At 40.4% G+C, this 27852-nt stretch overlaps 1 long non-coding RNA gene across 1 annotated transcript in view; it reads left to right on the plus strand.

Annotated features, from left to right (window-relative positions):
* The window catches only part of LOC120638918, a 106650-nt gene that overhangs the window by 26975 nt on the left and 51823 nt on the right, over window positions 1-27852 (plus strand). The window contains exon 2 of the long non-coding RNA XR_005660961.1: window positions 16801-16905. This is a non-coding gene — a long non-coding RNA (uncharacterized LOC120638918). The remainder of the gene's footprint in view (window positions 1-16800; window positions 16906-27852) is intronic.

Genomic DNA, 27852 nt, shown 5'->3' on the forward strand with positions numbered 1-27852 from the left:
ACACAGCTGGCAGGTGGCAGAGCCGGGGTTTGAACCCATGACCTAACTAACTAACTGACTAACATGACCTGACTAACATGACCAAACCCTACTAAACACTGGGGAGAGTACAGTACAGCAGAGTTGTTAGACATGTTGCCTGACCTTAAAGCATTTTATAGTCTAGAGGGGGAGACAACCATTCAAAACATTATGGGTATGTACATAAGTGCTTAGGGGCTGAGAGCGGGATGAATATCAAGTGTTCAGAGAGTACAAATTCAAGTGCAAGGGCAATCCAGAAGGACAAGGGAGTAGAGGAAATGAGGGCTTTGTTGGGGACGGCCTCTTGGAGGAGTTGTGATTTTTAATAAGGCTTTGAAGGTGAGAAGAGTCATGGTCTGTCTGATATGAAGAGGATGGAGTTCTAGGCCAGAAGGGGAATATGGGCAAGGAGTTGGCAGTGAGATAGATGAGATCGAGGTTGAGTGAAGAGATTGGTACTGAGCAGTGAAGTATATGGGCTGTGTTATAATAGGGTAATCAGAGAGATAAGCAAAGAGGAGGGTAAGGTGACTAAGTGTTTAAAGTTAGTAGGAAGGAGTTTCTGCTTGATATGGAAGTGGATGAGCAACCCCTTGAGGTTCTTGAGAAGTGGGGAAACATTAAGCAGCGTGGCTCAGTGGAAAGAGCATGGGCTTTGGAGTCAGGGCTCATGAGTTCGAATCCCAGCTCTGCCACTTGTCAGCTGTGTGACTGTGGGCAAGTCACTTAACTTCTCGGTGCCTCAGTTCCCTCATCTGTAAAATGGGGATTAAGACTGTGAGCCCCACGTGGGACAACCTGATTCCCCTGTGTCTACCCCAGCGCTTAGAACAGTGCTCGGCACATAGTAAGCGCTTAACAAATACCAACATTATTATTTATTGCATGGTCTGCTAGAGCAGAGAAAGTGGAGATTTTACAATAGCCACGTGACCTTTAACTCTCTCCTTAGGTCCCCTGTTCCTCCCCCTCCCCCATCCCTCCCCCCCAGTGATCTGGCCACCTATTTCCCCAAAAATCAACACAATCAGGTCTGAGCTCCCCAAAGTCACCCCTCTGCCTCTCCCCTCCCCCCCACCAACCCCCTCCCCTACTTTCCCATCCTTCCCTGCAGTATCCTCAGAGGAGATCTCCTCCCTCCTCGCAAGTGCCATCCCCTCCACCTGCGCCTCGGACCCCATTCCCTTTCACCTTATTAAAACCATCGCCCCTGCCCTCCTCCCTTCCTTAACTTCTATTTTTAACCACTCAATCTCCAAGGGCTCCTTCCCCTCTGCCTTCAAACATGCCCACGTCTCCCCCATCCTAAAAAAACCCGCTCTTGACCCCACTTGCCCCTCCAGTTATCGCCCTATCTCCCTACTACCCTTCCTTTCCAAAATCCTAGAACGAGTCGTCTACAATCGATGCTTAGAATTCCTTAACTCCCATTCTCTCCTAGACCCCCTCCAATCTGGCTTCCGTCCCCTCCACTCTACCGAGACTGCTCTCTCTAAGGTCACCCATGATCTCCTTCTTGCCAAATCCAATGACTCCTACTCCATTCTAATCCTCCTTGACCTCTCTGCTGCCTTTGACACTGTCGACCATCCCCTCCTCCTCCATACCTTATCTCACCTTGGCTTCACGGACTCAGTCCTCTCCTGGTTCTCCTGTTACCTCTCTGGCTGGTCATTCTCGGTCTCCTTCACTGGCGCCTCCTCCCCCTCCCATCCTTTAACTGTTGGAGTTCCTCAAGGGTCAGTTCTTGGCCCTCTTCTGTTCTCCATTTACACTCACTCCCTTGGTGAACTCATTCGCTCTCACGGCTTTGACTACCATCTCTATGCCCCTGTCCTCTCCCACTCCCTTCAGGCTCGCATCTCCTCCTGCCTCCAGGATGTCTCCACCTGGATGTCAGCCCGCCACCTAAAACTCAACATGAGCAAGACTGAGCTCCTCATCTTCCCTCCCAAACCCGGTCCTCTCCCAGACTTCCCTATCACCGTGGATGGCACGACCATCCTTCCTGTCTCTCAGGCCCGCAATCTCGGTGTCATCCTTGACTCGTCTTTCTCGTTCACCCCACACATCCTATCCATTACCAAGACCTGCCGGTTTCACCTTTACAATATCGCCAAGATCCGCCCTTTCCTCTTCACCCAAACGGCTACCTTACTGCTACGGGCTCTCGTTATATTCCGGCTAGACTACCGTGTCAGCCTTCTCTCTGACCTCCCTTCCTCCTCTCTCGCCCCGCTCCAGTCTATTCTTCACTCCGCTGCCTGGCTCATCTTCCTGCAGAAACGATCTGGGCATGTCACTCCCCTTCTTAAACAACTCCAGTGGTTGCCTATCGACCTCCGCTCCAAACAAAAACTCCTCACTCTAGGCTTCGAGGCTCTCCATCACCTTGCCCCTTCCTACCTCTCCTCCCTTCTCTCTTTCTACCACCCACCCGCACGCTCCGCTCCTCTGCCGCCCACCTCCTCACCATCCCTCGGTCTCGCCTATCCCGCTGTCGACCCCTGGGCCACGTCCTCCCGCAGTCCTGGAACGCCCTCCCTCCTCACCTCCGCCAAACTGATTCTCTTCCCCTCTTCAAAACCCTACTTAAAACTCACCTCCTCCAAGAGGCCTTCCCAGACTGAGCTCCTCTTCTCCCTCTACTCCCTCTAACACCACCCCTCCACCTCTCCGCAGCTTAACCCTCTTTTCCCCCCATTTCCCTCTGCTCCTCCCCCTCTCCCTTCCCATCCCCTCGGCACTGTACTCGTCCGCTCAACTGTATGTATTTTCATTACCCTATTTATTTTGTTAATGAAATGTACATCGCCCTGATTCTATTTAGTTGCCATTGTTTTTACGAGATGTTCTTCCCCTTGACTCTATTTATTGCCATTGTTCTTGTCTGTCTCCCCCGATTAGACTGTAAGCCGTCAAACGGCAGGGACTGTCTCTATCTGTCACCGACTTGTTCATCCCAAGCGCTTAGTACAGTGCTCTGCACATATAAGTGCTCAATAAATACTATTGAATGAATGAATGAATGACCCCACACCACTTTTTTATCTGACTCTGCTGCTGTTTAAAAAGTCCTCGATTTGAAGTATACCTTGCTTTCTCTTTCTCACATGGAATCAAAAACCTAAGCTATAATTCTTTCCTTTATTACCACCTCTCTTCCTCCTCCTCCTCCACAGTCACCAGTATCTGTTGAATGTTTACTCTGTGCAGAACATTGCTTTCAGCATTTGGGAGAGGACAATGTAAAAGAGTTGGTAGACAGATTCCTTGTCCACATGGAGCTCACAGTCATCTTTAGCTTACAGTATTCTTATCCTTCTACCTTTTATGGAAGTAAGATTTGGGTAATTCAATGTCAGTCAATCCTTTGGAATTTTCAGGATCAGCATGTGACCATCAAATTTTGATGCTTCAGTCAGTTTTATAAAAACACAAGCGGTCATTCTATGACAGACCAGTATTCAGTCTAGCCCAAGTTTCTGTCTCTAACAGTGGCACCAAAGGAATAATGGAAGGAACAATGTGATGACTGCCCTACAGGAAGGCTATGGATTTACCACCCAGTAGCCCCAAATTTAAATCCTTCTCAAACCTAACATGGTTAACTTTTCCTCATGAAATTTCAGAGTGTTATACAAAGTCTCAGTCTAATAGCCCATTGTAGATTTCTAATAGCCTTGAATTTAATCTATTAACATTTTCTGACTGCTCAGTTTCCTGTGGAACATTGACACCACTGTGGAAACTCTTCCATTTCAAGCCAGCTCCTTCAAGAATTCTGTGGAACATTTCAGTCCAGAGAACAAAGCAACTGAATTTGGGATAGGGAGCAGTGTTTTTCACTAAGTCACTTGACCAAGATTAAAAAAAAAAAGACGAGCAGTTCCCTGCCACACCTTTAATGGTCTAATTTTAATTAAAGAGAAGCTCTGTGTTTGGGTCAACAGTTAAGAGCACAAGCAGACCATAAATGGATCTTCAGGGATGACTGAGAATGCTTGTTGCCTCAAAGTTTTATTCAGCGGTGGGTAGAGGGTTTCTAAAAGACCTAGGCTTTGCATGATCGAAACACAGTAACACTGCGATGAGGTTGCTATAATATTTTTGATCTACCAGTTAACAGTGGCAAATAGTTCTTGAAAGTAGAGTTGCTTCTCAAGTTCAGAATTCCTTCTCCTCTTTCTCTGCCTTCCTTCATTTCTCTGACAAGGACTAGGACCAGACCTTTTTTGTGCCTTTGACATGACTCTCCACATGCCTTTTTTTTTTCTTTTTTATCTCACCCAAAGAGGAAAATAACCACAAAAGCCATAAGATTTTCATAGCAGATAATTATAATGACTTTGCTTTCAGACATTCCAGTGCTTTAATCATCCTCTAGTTTTTAATCTTTGCATTTTGAGTCTTTGGATGTGAAATATACTGTGTTAATACTGATTGTAATTATTTTGTACAGGTGGTAGCTGTACAAAGTCACCAGGCATTTCTATCAGAATTTGAGCTTAAATATCACCTTTGAAGAAGTAGGATGAAAGGATCAAGAACAACGCAGTCATAATTCAGTTATCCACCTCATTATCCAATCCTCTAAAAAAACATGTTTCTGTACTGGACTCTCTGAATTCGTTTACTTTTCTAGTTATTGCACCTTGACATGTGGACAGACATTGAACTTTTTCACCACAAAATTAATGATGACTTTTTCACATCATCTGTTTTTTCTGGGAGGAAATGAGTATTTATTGACCACCAGATCTTTTCATCTCAATCTGTTTTCATGTACCATTCTCAGTCCTATTTGTTAAGGTTTTAGGTAAGATGAGACTGTAGCAACCCAAATGAATTATCTTGTATGGCTGAGTTCTCTGACCCAACCAAAATCCCATCACCTTCCAGGATGTCTCTACACACAAAGTTTTTCCCAGGAGTAATGAGAAATGGAAGCACATTTCCTGTCACCATACTTGGAGATTTGAAAACTCAAAGCAATTAAGAGAGCTGCCTTCAGTGACATCCAGATATTGGATCAGACAGAAGGTGATAGAATCTTAGATCTGACCTGACTGCTTGGATAGTTTTTTGGTTTAGATGGAGTGTTTCAAGAGGCTGAGCAAAGCTAAAGATTTAGTGAAGGGTGGCAGCATCTACAACACTGTGACGAGGTTTTTTACTACCATACTACTTTCTATTGTAACCATTCAAATGTGACATCAGATTTAAGTAGGTTTTACTTTGGACAGCACACTTCAAAGTCATGCACCATTTAGACCTAAATATCTTAAGCCACAAAAACACTGGCTTAGAAAAGCTAAGTGAATATATTTATAATGGCAGAGGAGAGAGCTAGAGGAGCAAAAGAAGGGGAGGGAAGTTGAAGAGAAAAAGAACAAATCATTTTAATGACTAATTCAGTCCAGCCCAGAAGACTCTAAGGATGCTATGATAATTGCTTTCTTGTTCCTCTCTTTAACCATTGAAGCTACCCATCCAAATATCACTAACATTTCCCCACTTCATTTCTAACGTTCAGTCTACTAATCCATTATGGACTTGGTAATATTTTCTACTGCCCAACTTTCTGCCCTCGCCAGATATGCCATCAAAATGGTGACAGTGGTTTGTTTCAGCCAGTTTTATTAGTGGTATACTAGTCAACTTTACTATATTGATATGTTTCTGAAGAAGTAGAAATAAGTTATATAAGTAAAATCTTGTTGGAAAAGTACCAAATAAAACATGTTTGTTTCCCCAGTTAGTCATTTCCATACAAAAGAATGATTGTTTTCTTAGTGAGAGAAGGTTGAGCAATGAAAAGATGATAATTAAAGTTTAAACAAATGCACTAAATATACTGGATAGGATACTAAATATGAGTCACCTAATAAATGTCTTAATTTTTTCACCAGAAGAAATTTATAGTTGCAACCAACCTTTTAAACTGTCTTTGTGGAATAAAAATGGAAAACAATTCTATGTAAATTATGTGTATAGCTTTGTGGAAAAAAATGACTAGGCTGAAAAGAGAAAGATATAAAGGGAAAAAAACTATCACTTAAGAACAAAAAGAATATTGTTTCACTGACTTTCAAAGAATACATTTGTAGGAGAAAAAGCAAAATTATAAGGGTAGATTAAAACAAATGTTGCTATTGATAAAGTGTTGACAACTATCTATTTTGTATTTTAGCTGTGTATAACACACACACAAACACACACACTGGTAAATAGGGCATTTGAGAATGAAGATAATGAGGTCCTTGTGTAATCGTCTCCCACGAAGAATGACATATGAACTCCAGTCCTGACACTGAGACAAAGAATCTGTGTGAAAAAATTGATTAAGGTGATGTCAGTTTGCTCATTGCCACTTAGACTGTCTCTTACCTGATAGCCATGTTTCCTCTGGGACACAGCACATTGAGTAAGTAGTGGGTAAGTTTGTATTTGATCATACATTCTATTTTGTTGAGAAGGTTGAGGTAGTTTCTTGCTTTGCAGCTATCCTTGATTCAAGAAATTGTAATTTTTTATCAAGTGGTATTTGTATGTTGGGCTATTTGTCTACCTATTTATGAAAAGGAGAGGGGACTTTGCACCCCAGTATCAGAATTCAAGCAATCATTTCATTTTGATATGGTGATAAATATTAGCTGTTCTGTAGAGATTCCTGGGCAGGTAAAAACTCCTAATCTGTTTTGGGCTAATTGGTAGTTCAAGGTACTTTTCTGACTCTGTGAAGGGATTTATAATTTGGTATTTACAGAGTGGAGCATTTAGCAGAAAAGAGGTCCTAAATGCCTGCTTCAAAAATTTTATGGCTCATTGTGTAAGAGCTATTTGGCAGACCTGAGGCACATTCTAACACTTACTTTTAAGCACTTTCTTGGGCTCCCTAGTGTGGTCCTATAGGGTAGCCTGGGAGTCTTACACAGTGCTGCTTTATTCTAGTATTGACGATGAGATGAACATAGCTGTGGACTTAAGGGGTTTCAGTTATTTGTCTTGATAGAGCTCTTGATATACAGTGCTTATTGCATCACATTTTCTAACAGAAGGATCCATTTCCAACCAACTTCGTGACTTCTACAAGTATTATGTTTCCTTCTCCACCTCCTGGTTGTTGGTAATAGCTGCTCTCTATTATAGGTTCCATCAACTGCAAATGGTAATTGTGTGTATTACCTGCCACTCACATTGATTCCACTTTCTCCAGTCAGCTTTTTTCACCTCATCAGTAGAACTTGGGTGAAATATCTGAGAGCTTGTGGCCCCTTGCCATTCTCCTTTTTCATCTTGAAACTTGACGGCTCCTTGAACAGTGTTACTGCTGTCATGCAGTCTCTGTTGATTTCTGCCAGCAGGCTAGCATTTCATCTGATTGATTTTAATATTGTTCATGTTTGATCCTGTAAAATTCTATAGGTACTATTGTTGGGAGTTTCACATTAGAGGGTAATGTATTTGAGGGAAAATCATTGTGCCTTAATGAAATTGATTCATGGATAGGCAAACCTTTATAATGTTTTATATTATAGTGTTATATGACTTCAGTGTTATGTTGCTTTAGATAATCCTGTGTAGATAGCAGCATAGCCTAGTGGAAAGAGCACAGGCTAAGAGGCAGAGGACCTTAGTTCTAAACCCAGCTCTGCCACTTTGTAGCTGTGTAATCTTGTCAAATCACTTAACTTCTCTGTGCCTCAATTTCCAAAAATGTCAAGTGGGAATTAAATTCCTGTTCTCTCTTTTACTTAGACTGTGAGCCCCATGTGGGACAGGGACTCTGACCTGATTATCTTGTATCTACCATAATGCTTGGCAGGTAATGAGTGCTAAAGAATTACCCCAGTTATTATGATTATTATTGTCATTATCCATCAACATAACCAACCCATGATTATGCAAGGTAGTAGAAACAGGAATGGCATTGAGAGAAATCTGGATTATCCCCAGTTTGATTCACCTTGACTTTTAATGAACTCCTCCAAATCCACAGCCTGATTAGAACAAAAATTGGGATAATTAGAATATCCTTTTCTCTTCCATGCTAGCTCCGTGTCTAATGGTACTCAGAGATTTGATCAGTAGAAGTGCAAGAAGGAAGAGATGTGACTCATGGAAAACTACAATGTGGACTTGTGGATAGTGACAATTTAACCTTCTTTGGTAGATGAGGCCACGACACAGTGTTGGGCTTTGCACACTTTTTTTTTTTAATTGTAAAACACTGCTAAAATGCTTTGGAATAACAACAACAACTGTGGTATTTTAGCACATATTCTAAGCACTCAGGTAGATACAAGACAATCAGGCCCCACACGGGGTTCACAGACTAGGTAGGAGGAAGAAGAGGTATTGAATTGAAATGAGGTAACTGTCACAGAGGAGTTAAGTGACTTTCCCAATGTGTCACAGTAGGTACATGGCAGAGCCAACATTAGAACCCAGGGATCAAACTCCCAGGTCTGAGCTTGTTCCACTAGGCCACAATGCTTCCCAATATATCAGAGAAGTTGTTTTTTTCTAGCCATATTGAACAGATAGCTTTTCCTGCAAGATCATAGGTGATTACTAGGGTCAAAAATGAGAATAGAGGTGATCAGGAGAGCACGTTTTGCTCCTTCATATTGTTTGCACCTAAGTTAGTATCTTTGTTCTAACATGTCTCCTTTGCCAGTTCTCACTAGGAATTTGTCAGAGCCTGAGTTTGCTCTATTTTTCATCCTCATGAAGTAGCTTGTGGTTCAGCAAACAAAACTGTCTATATGTATTATCTTCATCTACCATCCTTGAATCTCCTCGAATATAAATTTTGCTAAAACACCTGCCCTTGTTAAGCAAATGGGAGCTATGGCCTGGAAACCAAATTAAGAAGTACCTTTTTGGATTTCACCACACGTGGGAGAAACACTTGATTCATGACTTTGAGAGGACAAAGAGTTTTGAATAAGAAAACAATATGCCATTTGCTCAACAATTTGAAAGCTCATGCAGTGCTACGATTACTACATTATGCAATTAATAAAGTACAAGATGTCTGTGAAATAGCATAAAAATTTTACTGGCTATTTCTGAGCCTTCTAGACAGGATGAAAAGCAATATAATTTTTGAAACTAGACATTTAGCAGCATAGGATTATGAATTTTACAGTTATCACCATCTGGTTTAATATTAGAAGAATTTAATTGGTCTCTCAAGCTCAAATCCAAACTTGAACTCATTACTAGTTCAGGGAAAGCAGGTTTCATGTGTATCAACTGTATTGAATTGTACTTCCCCAATGTCCTGCACACAGTAAGTGTTCATTAAGTACCAATGACAGATGCTTCATAGATGCTTAACATAAACTTCCTATAGTAGGAATGCAGCCTACTGGAAAGAGCACAGGCCTGAGAGTCAGAAGACTTGGGTTCTAATCCCAGATCCACTAGGTACCTGCTGTGTTACCTGGTGCAAGTCACTTAATTTCTCTATGCCCCAATTTTCTAATCTGCAAACTGGGGATTCAATACCTGTTCTTCTATTTCCTTGTGGGACCTTATTATCTTCTATCTACCCCAGTGCTTAATACAGTGCTTGGTACACAGTACCTGCTTAACAAATACAACAAATTATTTTATTAATATTTGCACCAGTTGTCCCTCTGAGTAGGGAAAAGACAAGTTGTTGAAAGTCCCTGGGGTATGATTGCTCTGGACTTAATCTGGAAATGGAAAATGTATTCACCATTTTTCTTGTAATGCTAATCTCTGCCCCTGGATGCTAAGAAGTGTCTGCACAGTGTATATCTGTAAAAATACCTGGTGCTGCTTTGGGTTATCCTGGAGTTGAGCTGATGGCAATTCAGCTGGTAGCCCAACAGTGGCATCTGCTCCCTGCATCTCCTAGCAACATGATCCGAACAGTCACATGGTTAGAGAGCTGCAAGACCAGTCTGGACCACCCCCATGGGCTTTCAGGGGCCTCACTCTGAAAGGAGGATTTTGCTTTTCTTTCCATTAGCACCTAGGGCCAATGTGGGCTGTGAGACCACGAGACCAACCTCACAATAATAATCTCACTGAATAGTAAAATATTAGAATGGACTAGTGCATAGATGATGGACCTGGAGTTGAAAGGACCTGGGTTCTCATACCTGGTCCACTACTTGTCTACTATGTAACCTTGGGCAAGTCACTTCACTTCTCTGTACCTCAGTTACGTCATCTGTAAAATGGGGATTAAGACAGTGAGCCCCATTTGGGACATAGACTGTGTCAAACCTGATTATCTTGTATCTATCCCAGTGCTTAATACAGTTACTTGCACATAGTGTTTAACAAAAACCATAAAAAAGTTAAAGAACTGGGGAACATAAGCTAGGAAAACATAGAGATGAATATATGATGTGATTTTTTTTCCATCTTGTTTACCCTCTTTCTCCCTCAAAGGATCTAAAGAAGGATAAATTTGTAATCAGTAAGTCATTCTAAGGCAGGTTTGGATTTCTGGGTGTGGATATGCTGAAAAAAAGTTTACTTTCTAAAGACAGAAATAAACAGTGTGTTTTTTTCTGAAATATGTGGTGGAAAATATTCTCTGATAGATACCGGTGTTCTTAAGAAGATAAATTAATGAAAATAGGTCATCTTCTCATGGATGAAATAATCATTCCAGGATTACCTGGAGCTGTGCCCAAAATCTTTACTTGGGACTAAGGTTTGTAGAGGTAAATAGAACACCCTTTTATCAAACACCTAAAATTATGTATTATGTATAACATACGTAACCATTTGGTTCATAGACTATATGCTCCTTGTGGACAGGGAGCATGTATGGCAATTCTGTTGCACTGTACTCTCCCAAGCACAGAGTACAGTGCTCTCAGTAATTGCCATTGATTGAGGTAGGTACTCTTTTACCCAGTCTTCAAATCCAGTTAATATTCTATGCAAGCAAAATTAAGAAATGTGTTCAGAAATTGTTTTGCAGTGTGCACTGACTCAACTCAAAGCTTAAGTCAGAAAAGGTTTTACATTGCAATTTTTTATAATCACACAATTCAGTGTAATTCATTAAATCAGACTAAATTATCTTGCACCCTACCAGTGTAGCTGAGAATCCTGACCTATTTTGTCAGTTAATGGATCCTGATTTCTAATTGAAGATACAAGGCACACTTGCATTCACATGGGGAAGAGAGGAATAGTCATTCTAAGGTTAAAGTTAACTAACCCAAGGAGAACAAGCAAACAAGGATTAACCAGATTCACTTGAATTTCTTATTTCCTTACCAGTTTTGAAATTAGCTAACAAGTGGGACACCTAAACCTTGTCATCCAACTCCAAGTGTTCAGCCTCTTAAGAGTGCGAAAGCACACAGAACAAGAAAATGGGACATGTGATTCCCAGATTCAGAATGCTGACTAGGCCATAAGGTAAAACAAGATGGACAAGCAATGTGATTGCTCATATCAGTGTTAATGAAATGGAGTCTAACAAGGGAAATAATGTCCAGATCATTCACCTTCAGGAATTCTGAAGTAACTTCATAGGACCAAATCCATTAACTATTATTTTAATCATGTCCCAACTGGAAATGTTCAAAAAAAGCAAAAACAGATAAATGGAAAATGAAATATTTCTGGTGATAGTTACTGTGGAGCTGCTTCTGTTTTTTTGTTGGGTTTTTTGTGTGTGGAGGGGATGGCTATCAGAGGTGGCAAAAGGACTCAAAAAGGAAAATGAGTAGGGAATTAAAATATGACTATCAGTAGCAACTGGCCGTCTGTTTAGAACAACAACAGGGATAATGGCTATTGCTGTTTTCATTTCCTAATAATGGATGCTGAAGAGAAGCAGGAAAAACCCCAGGGCTGGCTAAACTTATGTATTTATTTTATTCATTTAGACATGTGACATGCGTGACATGTCATTGTGTTCTTACTATATACTTAATTAGAAAATACATTTCATATTACTGGCCGACTCATTTTTGACTGAGACAAGGTTAAGCACTTCCTCAAACCAGGTTTTTTTTCAAGAGCCTGTTAGGATTACATTAAGAAGGAAATATCCTTCTCTTTAAGCAGTTTGACCATTTACTACTGTGCTGCAACCTCTCCTGATACTAATCATGGACAGTAATGATGATGCTTTTGAAAAGTATAAGAATTCCAAAGACTGTTTCTTTGAAAGCTTCAGTAAAGGTGCTATTATTGGATCAAAGCAGAGGCTAGAATCTGACTATTGATATGTTGTACTTTGATCTTGTCTATCTTGCCCAATTCTTGCCTCTGGCCTGGAACTCCTTCATTCAGTTGTATTTATTGAGCGCTTACTGTGTGCAGAGCGCTGTATTAAGCACTTGGAAAGTACAATTCAGCAACAGAGACAATCATATAAGATAGTCTGTTACTCTCTCCACCTTCAAAGGCTTTTGAAAATCACATCTCCAAGAAGACTCAATGCCCCTTTTTGTTGCCTATGTACTTGGATCTTTACCCTTAAGTAGTTGATATTACCCACCCTTAGCTTCCAGCATTTATGTACATATCCATATATTTTAAAGTATGTCTCCCTCTCTAGACTGTAAGCTCCTTGTGGGAAGGGAACATGTCTACCAACTTCATTATATTGTACCTTTCCAAGTGATGAGTAAAGTGCTCTGTATGCAGTGTTCAATGAATACCAGTAATTGCACCATTAGGCACTGATAATCACAATCAGTAATCAGTTCAGAAGGACCTGGTTCAGAAGGACCTGGTTGTAATCCCAGCTCTGCCACTTGTCTGCTCTGTGACCTTAGGCAAGTCATTGCACTTCTCTGGGCCTAAATTGCCTCATCTGTGAAATGGGGATTAAAACTCTGCACCTCATGTGGGACTAGGACTATGTCCAAGCTTCTATCTACCCCAGATCTTAGTGGAGTGCTTAAATACCATAAAAAACAGAATAAAAGAAAAAAATTCCTGATTGCTAGAAAGATACTAGCCTACTGAGATATACTTAGTGTCCTGAGTTACTGAGATTCTCCAACTGACGAAGGACACCCAGTAGTAAACTGTAAAGTTTTATAGGTGTGTTTAGGCCTATGGGGTGCTGTGGTTTTTTTTTCCATTATTCAGGTTGGTCATATCATATAAAATTAACTGTCAAAGGGTGGCCATTCATCTGGTTTTATATCAGGCAGTTTGATTTCGTTCTGGTTAGTTCCCTGTCTTGTACTGATCCAGAACTGGACACTTTTATGTCCTGTTCTTAAATTTTAAGCTCCAAGCTTCCTTCCACTGTGCCTTCTGCTGCTAAATTCTGCTGCTTTGACAAGACACTGGAATTCATACAGGCTTTGTAGGCCAACACAATAGTTCTGTGGCTAATAAGTCAACCAACTATATTTATTAAATGCTTACTTTGTGCAGAGCATTATACTAAGTGTTTGGGAGAAGACAATATAACAGAGTTGGTAGAGTCCTGCACACAAGGAGTTTGCAATTAAGAGGGTTATTTATTGAGTGCTTACTGTGTGCAAAACATTCTATTAAATGCTTGGGAGCATTCAGTACTGTTGGTAGTGGAGATAGCATTCTCCTTGCCTTTCCTACCCCCAGTAGAAATGTTCTTAGATCAGCCAACTTGTGCCTGTGATAAAACCATGTTACACAATGTGTCTGCTGAAATGTGTATGTTATGTACATTTCCCTGCCCAAAATTCATGATTTTGATCTAGGGCCATCCAACTGTGTTGTCCCAAGAAAGGATAAATGGACTGTGGCACTATTTTGGAACTATTTTAGAATACTAATGACTTTCATTCCCAAACCAACTAATTGTAAATCGTGGACATGCAAGCTGGTGATTTACTTTAAAAAAAAAAAGTGAATTACAAGTATTTTAGCTGGAGATGGTGACAAGAGTGAAACTAATACTCAAGAGAAATAAACTGTGATTCAGAAACTAAAAATAAATTCACCCTTTTGTTTTCTATTTGTATCAAGTTTATGAACATTATGTCTACATTTCTAGTCAACTTCTTCTTTTTGAAATTCAGAATGCTCTAGGTTGGAGGCATGAATGGGTTTGCAAAATGATGGATTAGTGTCACTCAGTAACAACTCAAGAAGGCAGTGTGGCCAAATGGAAAGTGTAGCTCTGGGAGTTCAGGAGACACTGGCTTGCTGGGAAGCAGCGTGGCTCAGTGGAAAAGAGCCTGGGCTTTGGAGTCAGAGGTCATGAATTCGACTCCCAGCTCTGCCACTTGTCAGCTGTGTGACTGTGGGCAAGTCACTTCATTTCTCTCTGCCTCAGTTCCCTCATCTGTAAAATGGGGATTAACTGTGAGCCCCACGTGGGACAACCTGATTCCCCTATGTCTACCCCAGCGCTTAGAACAGTGCTCTGCATATAGTAAGCGCTTAACAAATACCAACATTATTATCTAGGCCAAGTCACTGAAATTTTCTGTGCTTCAATTTGCTTAGATGTAAAGTGGAGATAAAATATCTGCTTCCTTTTAGATTGTGAGTCCCATCTTATACAACAGGGACAGTATCTGATTTGATTATATTATATCTGTGCCATCACTTAGCTCCTAGTCAAGTGCTTCATAAATTCCATTATCATCATTAATCTCTTCTGAATGAAGAAATTGAAATGAGATTAAATTGTAACAAGGTATTAGAAAAATGGAAAAACCCCCCACTAATATTGAAGTGGGGCTGTAAAAGGAATCTGAGGTGCTGCAAAATAGGCCCTGGCCTTGTTGGAAATGGCTTGGTGCAGCCTGCCTACAGAAGTGACTAATAATCTCATGTCCCTCATATATTTTGCCACAAGCACCCACACTTGTTTAATGGAGTTTACTTCTTGGGCTTAGATGTACTGATGCCATCAGAAAAACAGAGTTGGAAATTATGAGCAGATTTTTTGGGTTTGGGTCAAGTTTCAATATGTTGTCTGAGGAAACCCCCAGATAAAAATCCAGGGCACTTAGGAATCCATTTCTTAGCTATCTTAGAAATGATTAATCTGCTTCTGAAGCAGGAATTTCCTTTCTCATCTTCTAAATTTGTATTTATGATCAAGCACCTAGTACAGTGCAAAGCAGGGATGCCTTATTGGAAAAAATAGGGGTCTAGGAGTTGGGAGACCTGAATTCTAATCCCAGCTCTATCACTGGCCTGCTGTGTGACCTTGGGTAAATCACTTAACTGTACCTCAGTTTTTTCATCTCTAAAATGGGAATTCAGAACCTGTTCCCCTCACTATTCCTTCCCCCCATTAGACTACAAACCTCATGTGCAGCAGGGAATCTGTCCTAGCTGATAATATTTTATCTACTTTAGTGCTTAGTACATGGTTGTCATGCAATAAGCACATAAATACCACTGTTATTATTATTACCACACCGAAGTGGATGGCCAATAAATACAAATTCTACTTGGTACTATCATCACAATTTGGCTTAGGAGTCAGAAGGACCCAGATTAAATCCCAGCTTCACTACTACTACTTTTGGCTTCAAGGCCCTCCATTACCTTGCCCCCTCCTACCTCACCTCTCTTCTCTCTTTCTACTGCCCACCCCGCATGATCTGCTCCTCTCCCGCTCACCTCCTCACTGTCCCCCGTTTATGCCTATCCAGCCGTCGACCACTGGCCCACATCCTCCAGCTGTCCTGGAATGCCCTCCCTCCTCACCTCTGCCAAACTAACTCTCTTCCCCTCTTCAAAGCCCTACTGAGACCTCACCTCCTCCAAGAGGCCTTCCCAGACTCAACTACCCCTTTTCCCTTGGTTCCCTCTCTGCTCCCCCTCTGACCTCTGCTCCCTCACCCTTTCCCCCTTCACTTCCCCTCAGCTAAGCCCCCTTTCCCTCTGCTCCTCCCCTTCTCCCTTCCCCTCCCCTCAGCACTGTGCTCATTTGTATATATTTTTATTACCCTATTTATTTTGTTAATGAGGTATAGATCCCCTTGATTCTATTTATCATGATTATGTTGTCTTGTTTTTTGTCAGTCTGTCTCCCCTGATTAGACTGTGAGCCCGTCATTAGGCAGGGATTGTCTCTATCTGTTGCCGAATTGTACGTTCCAAGCACTTAATACAGTGCTCTGCACAAAGTAAGTGCTCAATAAATACCATTGAATGAATGAATACTAGTCTGCTATGTGACCTTGGGCAAATCACTTAAATTCTCTTGGTTTAATTACCTCATCTGTAAAACGGGGATTAAGACTGAGCCCCCCATGTGGCCAACCTCATTAGCTTGTGTCTACCCCAGTGCTTAGTACAGTGCCTGGCACATAGTGCTTAATAGATACCATTTAAAAAAAATAATGTTTTGAGTGCTTGCTATGTGTAGAGCACTGTTTGTCTTTAGGAGAGTACATTTCAACGGAATGAGTATACACATTCGCTGTTCACAAGGACCTTGTAGTATAGAGGATATAAATGTGTGTTATTTCTAGCCCAGACATTATTTTGATAAAATGATTGTGGTTGGCCTCTTCCTGACTGAATTATAGAAGTCTAGTTGCTTATCTTTTTACCTTTGAGATTTTAAATATTTTATTTTCCTGACATCCTACTCAGGAAGATACACACGCTTCCAACTCTTATGTCATGCCAAGTATTTTAAACTAATAAAACAATATTGTCTGTAAGAACTAATGAAGTATTAAGGAGTTTTCCAACACCTTTCATTCCAAATAGTAATCCTCAATGGATTCTCTTATCATACTAAAGCATATAAACGTTTTGAAAATGATCTCTGACTTTTGTTTTACACAGAATATAACGTAATGCGAAGACAGTTTTGTGGAGATTCCCAAAATCCTACCAGAACATCACACAGGAAGAAGCAAGCTATGTTCCATCACCCCCAACAGACAACAAGTGAGTGTGCAGGCCCAATTTTTGACAGTTAACAAGATAAGAAAGTATTTTGAAGTATGATGATGCGGTGTGGGTTACTGCATTTTTAAAAAAAGAAAAAGATCCTGAGCCAGAAGAGTGCCCATATTAACAGGAACCTAGGATGTGAATGCAGAGACTTCCGTCCTTGTGAAGAAATACAAGTCGGTTCAGGGGGTTGAATGGATTTCTGTATGATTTCTTTGTTACGATTTGTGCCCCTGTGGTGTAACTTGTTTGATGTGATATGGAATGATGGCCAAATATCAAAACTGGCCCTTTTGAGGTAAAGGGAAGAGAGAGCCTGGGAAAGAGGGACAGGGAGGGTAATAGGTGGCTTTCTATGATTTGTTTTTGCTTAGGTTTTATCTTGAAGGCAGAGGGTCAGTATGGAGAGTCCAGTAAGGAAAATTTGCATACTGTTTCAGACCTGTTGTCTACTCCTCTCCACGACTCTCCCCAATCCCCACTGCTCAGGGAACTAAACTACCCTGATCAACAATTTGTGAGGAATCCCAAAGGGCTATTTGCCACTCTGGACTGGAAGTTTCGGTCTGAATGGAATGTTGTGTGTGCATTTTCCACGATTGAGTCACTGACCTGGTCTGGACTTTTCATGGCTAGGAAAAAAAAAGATACAGGCTGGTACTTCTCAAGGGTGTATGCATGTTTCATGGTCCTTGCAGGCTTTCTTTTAAGCAAATAAATGAGGAAGGAAAGAATGTGTAATTAGATGTTCAGGAGAAAGTCCATAGCCTCAAACTTAGGTTAATCTACTACTGAAGAAAAGGAAATCACTCTTTAGAAATGACTTTTGCAAATTTTCCAGTAGGATTAATTCAAAGATTTCAGTCTCCATAATTATGGAGTATCCCACATTGATTTATGTAAGTAATATATCCAGTCAATTTTTTAGGATAGTTTTATCATCTTTCTATTTGCACCTGTCTCCCAGTTTTTTTATATTTTGTATTTAAAGCTACTAATATTTCTAATAATCAGGAGGGCAAGTTATCAAAATTTCCATTCCAGGAATTTGGTCATACTGGTTTCTGTAGATGATAGTAGATTTTCTTTGTGTGTATTCACATAAAGCATCGGTAAAGGAAATACTTTGCCTAGGGGACCACTTACCAGTTAGCAACTCTGGCTTTCTGTGTGAGCTGAAGTCCATCAGAACTGAGGACTGCTGATTGAATCAGAGTTAGGTGGGGGCTGTATTATGCCTATTCCAATAAACAGTACATTCACATATCATGCAGATAAAGTAGGACCTATAATTGGTACACTTAGGACAAACATTTGGATATAACCAATTTTTGATCAATATTCTCTTTGAATACACAAACTTGGCTATAATGTAGAAACCCCCCTCAGTGAGGTGTCATGCTATAGGGAGGAAACAGTAGCAGTTAATGGTTGAGCGGGAAGGAGGGAAGTTTGGGTTTTTGGGTTTTGTTTTGTTTTTTTATTTTCACATCAGTTTGGTTGAAAACTAATAGGGTAGATGTGGAGTTTTCAAACTACTACATCTAATTATTTGGGGGATTCTATCAATAGTAGACATAACTCCAAGAAGGACATGCACATTTCCATAGCTGCCCAACAAGGCTTTATCTGTTATATAATTGAGTGAGTTTAATGCTAATAGTGAACATGCTTTTAGCTAGATGCAGGCCATCATTGAATTGTAGTCTCCACTGACTACATTACTTTTCAACTTCAATTCTTGGACTCATGTATGGATTCTTCAATGTTTGATCTGCCTTCCAAGTTTCCTTTCTTAGACTGTAAGCTCCCGATGGGCAGGAACATGTCTGATAACTCTGTTATTTATAAATGCATAAACAATTTATGCACTTACAAATTCCAAGCATTGGACTGGAAGCCTTTATTAGCATTGGCTTTTTATCCCTTCATCTTGAATACTAATTGACTCACCTCAAACCCCCAGTATGTGTAATCCCCCAGATATGTGTGCATCATAGATTCTCCACCTTTAGTTAAATAAGCTGTGTCTCTTCCTGTCCTTATATATAATGCCTCCATGTAATTGGAAAATGCTACTTTTAATATCATAAACCACATATGCTATAGAAAGTTTAGGGGTACCATTTGTCTGCTCTTTGATCTTAAGAAACAGCAAGGACTAGTAGAGCACAGATTTGGAGTCAGAAGGACCTGGGTTTTAATTCCAGCTCCACCTTGTCTGCTATGTGACCTTGGGCAAGTTACTTAACTTTTCCATGCCTGTTACCTCATCTCTAAAATGGGAATTAAAACTGAGCACTCCATGTGGAACACTGTCTGTGTTCAGCGTTGTATCTACCACAGTATCTGGCACAGAGTAAGAGCTTAACAAATACCATTTAAAAAAGGTCACTTAACCTCTCTATGCCTCAGATTCCTCAACATAAAATGGAGATGTGCCCTAGCGCAATATTTGGCAGAAACTAAGCCCTTTAGAGATACCATAGACTGTAAGCTCCTTGTGAACAGAAAATGTATTGGTCAACTCTGTTGTATTACACTCTCCCAAATGCTTAGTACAGTGCTCTCCAAGCAGTGAGCACTCAATAAATACCGCTGATTTGATTGGTCAAAAAACATGTCAGCTATGTTGAACCTAATAATTTATCACAAATGTTGTGCTCCCTTTATTTGGAATTTCCAAGACACTAGAAATTAATATGGATTCTAAACTGCACTGTCAATAAATGTTGTATTTTTTGAAAGCTTATTGTGTGCAGAGCACAGTACTAAGCACTTGGGGTAGAACAATAAAACAATATATAGACACATTCCCTGACCACAATGAACTTACAATCTACAGGGAGAGACAAACTTAATATCAGTAAATATATTGCAGATATGTACACAAGTGCTCTGGGGCTGGGAGGGGGAATGAAATAAAGGGAGCAAGTCAGGCTGATGCAGAAATGGGTGAAAGAAAAGGAAAAGAGGGTTTAAGGAAAGCCTTTTGGAGGAGATGTACCTTCAATAAGGATTTGAAGGGGAGAGAGTAATTGTCAGATATGAAGAGGGTGGGCATTTTAGGCTAGAGGCAGGACATGGATGAGAGGTCAGCAGAGATATAGACAAGATCGCGGTACATTTGGCATTCAGGTTGGCATGCAGGAAACGAAGTGTGTGGGCTGGGAGAGTAAATAAGTGGGGTAGGAGAGAGCAAGGTGATTAGCCCTTTAAAGCTGATGGTAAGGAGTTTCTGTTTGATCCAGAGGTGGACGGGGAGCCATTAGAGCTTCTTAACGAGTGTGTAAGCATGGAAGGAACATTTTTGTAGAAGAATGATCCGGGCAGCAGAGCAAGGTTTGGACTGGAGTGAGGAGAGATGGGAGGCAGGGAGGTCAGCAAGGAGACTGATACAGTAATCAAGGTGGGATGGGATAGGTGCTTGGGTTAACGTAGTACCAGTTTGGAAGGAAAGCACAGGATGGATTTTAGCAATATTATGGACAATGAACCAACAGGATCTAATGATGGATTGAATGTGTGTGTTAAATGAAAGAAAGGAGTAAAGGATAATGCCAAGGTTATGTACTTGTGAGAGGAAGTTAGTGTTGCTATTTACAGTGATGGGAAAGTCAGGGGAAGGACAGGGTTTGGCGGGGAACATAAGGAATTCTGTTTTTGGCATGTGAAGAAGGTTGCTGATAAGCAGGGTTGTTAGACGGTTATAAACAGTATCTTTCAAGTGAGGAAAGTATTCTGTCTGTTGCAGGACAATGGAAGTCTAATTGGAAATGATAGACTCTTCTCAGCATTATGCTAACACTATGATATTTTGTCTCTGTGGCTACAGAGGCATTGCAAAAAGAGAGGGAATCCTGAATGGCAGATTCCTGAGCTCAGTGAGTATCTGAAATGGATACTGAAGCTTCCCTAGTAGGAATGGAAAATGTGACTTCATTGTTTCATATTGAATTTTATTTTTACTAAATTTCCCAGCCTGGCAATTGAACAATGAAGTTGTGAAATTACCACTGTTTATCTTTGATCCTGGCATAACTTTACCTAATTTGCTCTTGGAAACACCAAATTCCTTATTATAATACACTTGGAAAGTTATGACCAGCTAAGAGGTAGTCTCTGAGTTTTAAGATTGAGAAGCAGCATGGTCTAGTGCCGGTTTCTAATACCGGCTCCACCAGGTGATGGCTGTGTGACTTTGGGCAAGTCACTTCACTTCATCTTTGGGTCTCAGTTACCTCATCTGTAAAATGCAGATTAAGACTTTGAGCCCCATGTGAGACAGGAACTGTGTCCAACCTGATTACCTTGTATCTACTGCAGTGCTTAGAATAGTGCCTAGCAAATAGTAAGTGCTTAACAAATACCATAAAAAAAAAAAGACTTCTGATTTAGGTTGATGGGGAAGTGTCACATCCAGAAAACACTGATGAGGTATAGTTCCTTTATTTTGGCTACATAATAATAATTATGATTATTATGGTATGTTTTAAATGCTTACTAAGTGCTAAGCACTGTTCTAAACCCTGGGGTAGATAGAAGTTAATCATATTGGACACAGTACCTGACCCACATGGGGCTCACCTTCTTAATCCCCATTTTACAGATGAGGTAACTGAGGCACAGAGAAGTTAAGTGTCCAAGGTTACACAGCAGATTTGACAGAGCAGATTTAAACCCAGGTCCAACTGACTCCCAGGCCCATCTCTATACACTAAGCCATGCTGCTTCTTCGTTCAAGGGCTATGGCCCTTTTGGGTCACTCTCCTAACCACACATGGCCCCCTGCTGTGTTGAAGAGAGCCTCCAGTTCAGGGTTGGGTGTGGCATATTGGAGAATCATGAGGCATTAGATTTGGGCCCCAACCTCTAGGTCTCTGGTAATATGGTGATTTATGGGGAAAGTCTGCACGGATGCAGTCGTCCCCAGCCTCCTCTATTCTTCATGCCTCTGGCATGAACAAAACAGATGGGGCTGTCTCTGGAATTAAGCAACTAAACTTATCTCAAGGATATTTTTGCGAGACAGGGACTAGGTCCAATTTGATTAATTTCCATCTTCCCCAGTGCTTAAAACAGTGTTTGACAGTAGGTGCTTAACAAATATAATAATAATAGAGGAGACCTGAATGAAATTATTTGGGGCTTCTACCCCACAACACATGTGGCAGGGCAGTTATCCATAAGCCCTTCCAGGCATGGAGAGAAAGTTGAGCTGGAATGGAATAATTGATGGTAAATTAGGTAGTGATTATTATGTCTGTCTTTGGTTTTTAATATCATTGACTTTTGTTTCTAGATTGGGAAGGAACTTGTTTCTGCAGTAAAATATATTTCATTTTATCAAAGTTTGTTTTTCCTCTTATTGGAATCTCAAGAGGTCAGATATTGATTGGAACTTGTGATCACTAATCCCAGAAATTGCTGAGCAGGTTGGACAGGACCTTAAATCAGATGTTTATTAATTTAGAAAACTTTAGCAACTTCACTAAATGGCCCAACTGCTGTTTTGGGCTTGACTCAATTTGACTCAATTTCTCAAAGATCACCTGTTCTTATTAGTTAACTCAATATTTTTTGGCTTATTTTCATTTTTCTAAGGATTTCAGAAAAACTTGTCCAAAACAGTCATGCCTTCAAGTACCAAAATGTCATTTATTATGAGAGTTAATAGAGGAGTGTCCTAACAAAACTAGAAGGAAACTACCATAACTTTTGATTGGCCTTTTAGTTATCATATAGTTGTGTCTATACCAGACCCTGAGTGCTGTCCCAAAGACGTGGGTCAGTAAGAGTTTTTAAGCTTTGATGCATTTTCCTCACTGAGCTATGCCAATGAATCTGATGACCTGAGTAGGTCTGCATTTGGACAAGGGGTCATTGAGCGCCTGGAATTGTGGGCCTTCCTGCCTAATTTTGACAAGTCTGGTCACCTTACCAGTTAGGCTGCCCATTTATGCTGTAATTATCATACCATTGATTGATGGATAAAGGAAGGAAGGATAAAGGTAGCTACCAAGCTACCCTGCAGGAAGAAACAAGAATAGAGGTTAATGGAGTTCCCAGCATGTCACACCCCAAATGATCCCTCCCAAATGCTTCTCTTCCCAGTTTTTGCTTATGTGTTTGGTAGATATCTTTGTTGAGGGAAGAACAATTACATAAATATCATCTGTTGTTTTTTTGCTTGAATTGCATTGCTGCCTGTGTGGAAGCCTTCTTAGATAGGATCAATCAATCCATAATAAGTATTGAGAGCTTACTGGGTGCAGAGGACTGTACTAAGCACTTGACATTCTAAAGACTTGCTTACATATTCTATTTCTCTGAATCCCCCATGGAGGGTTGGGTCTGTTTGACCTTAAACCAATCTAAGTCACTCACAGTAGCCTTGGTATGGGCAAACTAAAAGTTTATCTTGCACGGAAAACAACTGGAGCAAAATCTCCCAGTTCCTGTTTTGTATTTTCATGTATTCATGAGCACTGACCTCCAGGAATATGTTAGTGTTCTAATGAAATCAATCACAGTTCAAGGCAGGATGATTAAAATAGTGCAACCATTTTAATCACAAACAACTATAAAGGAATCCAGTGGAAACTTCGCCTCTAGACCTTTGATTATCATCTTGTTTATGACTTCTACTTGATGCAGATCAAAATTGCATTCCAAGGGGAATTCCATATTGTGCTTTTAGGAAACAAACCTTTATTGAAGAAGGTTTCATTTTGGGGTAGTTGCCAATGGAGTTGAATATTTGAATACAAGCCCTAGCTTTTTTAAATCTTCTCTGCTGGACTTTGGCATAGAACCCTCAGAGACATTCTGAGTTCAAGAAGTTACTAAGTAACTATGATTTGCCACATCCAACTGATACTAATAAATTTTTCAATCAATCAGTTGTATTCACTGAGCGCTTGTTATGTGCAGAGTATTTCATTCAGTTATATTTATTGAGCATTGTTTTGTGCCATGCAAAGCCCTGTATGAAGTGTTTGGGAAAATACAATATAACAGATGTGTCAGAAACGTTCCCTGACCACAATAAGCTCACAGTCTAGAGGGGTCAGCGGAGGTGGGGAGTGAATATAAATAAATAATGGATATGTTCATAAATGCTGTGGGACTGAGGGAGAGGTGAATCAAGGGTGCAAGTCCAGTGCAAGGGTGATGTTGAAGGGAGTGGAATAAGAGGAAATCAAGGTCTCTTGGAGTAGATGGGCTTTAATAAGGTTTGAAAGATGAGAAGATTATTAAAATTGCCTGTAATAAAATATGTGCTTAATATTAATTTCAAAAATTTGGGATTTTGACAATGCTCAAATATGGAATGGTTAATTGGTGTTTTGAGCTATATATTATTACTGGTGGGAAAAATTAAATTTGGCAGTTGAATTCAAATTCAGATGGTGTAAAAGCAGTTTTCAGCCTCAACTAAGATGACAGGTTACCTGTTAACTTAAAAAGAATAATAGTAATTATGGAATTTAAGTGTTTACTATGTATCAACCACTATACTAAGTGCTGGGTTAGATTTAAGACATCAGGTCAGGCACAGTCTCTATTCTACAGAGAGCCCAAAATCTATATGAGAGAGAGAACAGATATTTCATCCCCATTTTACAGATGAGGAAGCTGATGTAAAGAGTTGTCGCTTGTCTTAGGTCACACAACAGACCCAGTGGTTTGAAGTAGTTTAGGTACTCTGACCAGGAGGCAAGACAAATAACTCACTGTAGTCAGGAAACATATCTACCAACACCGTTATACTCTTATATTAAGCACTGTTATACTGTGTGCTTTGCACAAAATGAGTGTTCAATAAATGCGATTAATTGATTTCTTCTATGGTGTTCATTTTTCTGCACTTTGAAAGGAGTTTCAGGACAGTGTAGAGCAAAGATGTGCATCTACTTTCTGAGCCCATTCCTGGTTTATCCAAGTTCTGAGAAGCTTGCTGTTCTGTGATTAACATTTCCCCCTTGAGAAAAATTAGTCAGCATGAGATGAAATGCTTGACTAGGGGTTACCCAGTGAATTTAGTGGCAGGGGTAGAGTAAAATTTACAGTCCTTCAGCTTCTAGTATGTTGGTTTGCCACTGAACCATGCTGCCTCAGTCAACTGGCTTGAACTCCCCAGAGCTGGTTTTCTATTTCATGTGGTTCAGCATCATTACAGCAGAATCAAGGCACAGCTTGTGAGCAGGAAAGGAGCTACTATGTTATTTAAATAGTGATAATTATTTGCTGCCTGTGAGGCTCTCATGTAAGAGAACCAGTCATTTGGTTTCCTCCAAGTCTAGTGACTAATGCCCTTCTTTCATCTCATTTTCCTATCCCTGATCAGAAATGTGGCTTTTTCCAGAAAAAAAGAGCAAGTCCACATTAAAGAGTTTGCCTGGATAGACTATGAATTCTTAGAAGAATTCAGCACTAATGAGGACTAGTGAGACAGGGGCTTCTGTGTTAGGGAAATACATACCTAGAAGAAAATATGTGTGTGTGAAGAGATGATGTTAAAGGAAAGGCATGAAGGAGAGAAGGAAAGAATCATGGGGTTGAGAAGGATTGTGTTATAGGTTCAGCGTATTTGTGTGTAATCAGTCAATCAGTGTTACACATTGGATACTTACTATGTATAGAGTAATGAACTGAGTGCTGGGGAGAGAACATTATAACAAGGTTGGTAGACATGTTTCTGCCCACCATCAGCAAAGAGAAAAAGAATTTTCTTTGTTTCCATCTTTATTCTGAGCACAGATTTCGTACACCACCTATAGCTTTCCATCCTGCCTGCTTAATATTTTGGGTGCTACTTTGGCTTCAACAGTACATGGTTTTCTAGGGCTATATGTAAAGTTTGCCACTTCAAGTTTGTGCTCTTGCTCACCAGCCCAAACTCTCTCATAGTATTTGCACCGTCAGTAGGATCTAGTAGTTTGTCCTTCTCTGTACCTTCAAAGATTCACCCCCAAGTTCATCTCCACTCTCAAACTGAAATATCAGTACCCCTGCTTAAGTCCCACACCAAGAAGTTGATTGAGGGATCTGAAAGATCTTGTAAATATCTACTATCCAGAGTACCAAAGAATGGGAAGAGGTCTTTTTTCCATGAGTTAACCTTACCCCTTAAGTGATTCTGTCACCTGCTCCCTCTTCTCATTATCTACTTGAAGTTCAAAGATATAAGAAGATACAGGAAACTTAGAAAGTAACTCTAATAGATTCCCTCCCTGAAGTCTTTTGGGTGACTGCTCTTTTCAAATGCTTCAGGGACAGGCATCTGTGAAGAGATTCATATTTGAATTCCTCTGGTGCTACAGGCTCTATTTGAGGAGTCTCTTTGTAATTCTACAAAATGACCTCACTGGACTCATAGCTCCCCAGTGAAAATCATAGGTGATAACCAGTGCCCTTCTAAAGAAAGTGAGAAGCAGCTTAGCCTAGTGGATAGAGCCCGGACCTGAAAGTCAGAAGGACCTGGATTCTAATCTTGGCTCCATGACTGGTCTGTTCTGTGACTTTGGGCAAATCACTTCACTTCTCAGTGCCTCAGTTACCTTATTTATAACAAGGGGTTTTAAGACTGTGAGCCTTATGTGAAACAGAGACTTGGACCAACTTGATTTGCTTGTAACTATCCCAGCATTTAGTACAGTGCCTGGAACATAATAAGAACTTAACAAAGACCATTAAAATAAAAAAAGAATTGTAAGGAGAGCCCCTTTATGGGACAGGAACTGTGTCTAATCTAGTTACCATGTTTTGACCCCAGCACTTAGCACATAGTAAACCCTTAATAAATGCCATAGTTATTAAGAGTCAAGTCAGGGTGAACACAGGGAGGTGTCAATAGCTGTCCAGAGGTTGTCTATTAGATGGACTGAGTTCCTTTCCTTTTCTCTTTCCTACCTAACACAAGTATGGGGAAGTAAGAAATTATCTCTTTACATTGATCACCTCTTTCTGGGTGTCTTTTTTTTTTTTTTTTAGTTGGAAATTAGAACTACTGTAAATGGCTTGGAGGTAATCTTGTCCGGATTGTTGAGGTTTGGATAGAATTCAGTCTGCAGTAATGTGTGCTGATTTACTAGGCATATTTAGCCACCACTATGAATCTTGCTGATCACTTTGATAGCTGTTGAATTATTTCATGTCAAGGAGAAAAGGATGGGGATAGCCAAAAACCTGTTCACTGCTAAAATCCAAAACAGCCTATGACTACTAACATCTGCCCCTCAATTAGTGACAAGAAGAGCTCAGCCGGCATCGATTACACTAAAAACCTGATTGGTGATAAATTATTATTGGTAGTCTGAGAAAGCCAACAAAAAAGATAAGTCGATAATTTTCCTACCTCTGGCAGCAGAAGGTTACAGTGGTTCTATTACTTTAGGTAACTGCAGTGAGTTCTCCTGCCTAGTTTGCAAGATTTTGGCAGCTCATATAGGATGGATCCCCTATACTTTCTTTTTTTTTTTCCACATCCCATTTTGTTTCTAGGGGACAGCAGGCAAAGAATCTTGTTAACTGTGCTAGTCCATAGAATAAATTGTCCTAATCATAGACTGAGACTGCTACCTCAGTGAGCATTATGAGTTCTGGCAGTGTATTTCTATTTGAAGCTAGGTGAGACAGTGGTTCTCATCTTTTTTCTGTGTTATGACAGTTTGAATCAAGTACAGTAAGAGGTAGGAAGAGTGGGACCTTCCTGGGAGGTCAGAAGACAAAGTAGTCCAAGCACCCACATCTTCTCCTCTAAACCCCTCTCCACCCTCCCTACACAGTGAACTCCCCATTTAAATGGTAGGGACCCCCATCCCTAGGATTGGAAGCAGCTTCCTTGCTGTTTGGAACCCTCCATGTTCCAGAGATGGCTAACTTTGAAGGAGCTTTGAGTCCAGAAATGCACACTGCCAGTAACAGGGCAGAACTAAT

Source organism: Ornithorhynchus anatinus, chromosome 17 (assembly GCF_004115215.2).
Source record: "Ornithorhynchus anatinus isolate Pmale09 chromosome 17, mOrnAna1.pri.v4, whole genome shotgun sequence".
Lineage (NCBI taxonomy): Eukaryota > Metazoa > Chordata > Mammalia > Monotremata > Ornithorhynchidae > Ornithorhynchus > Ornithorhynchus anatinus.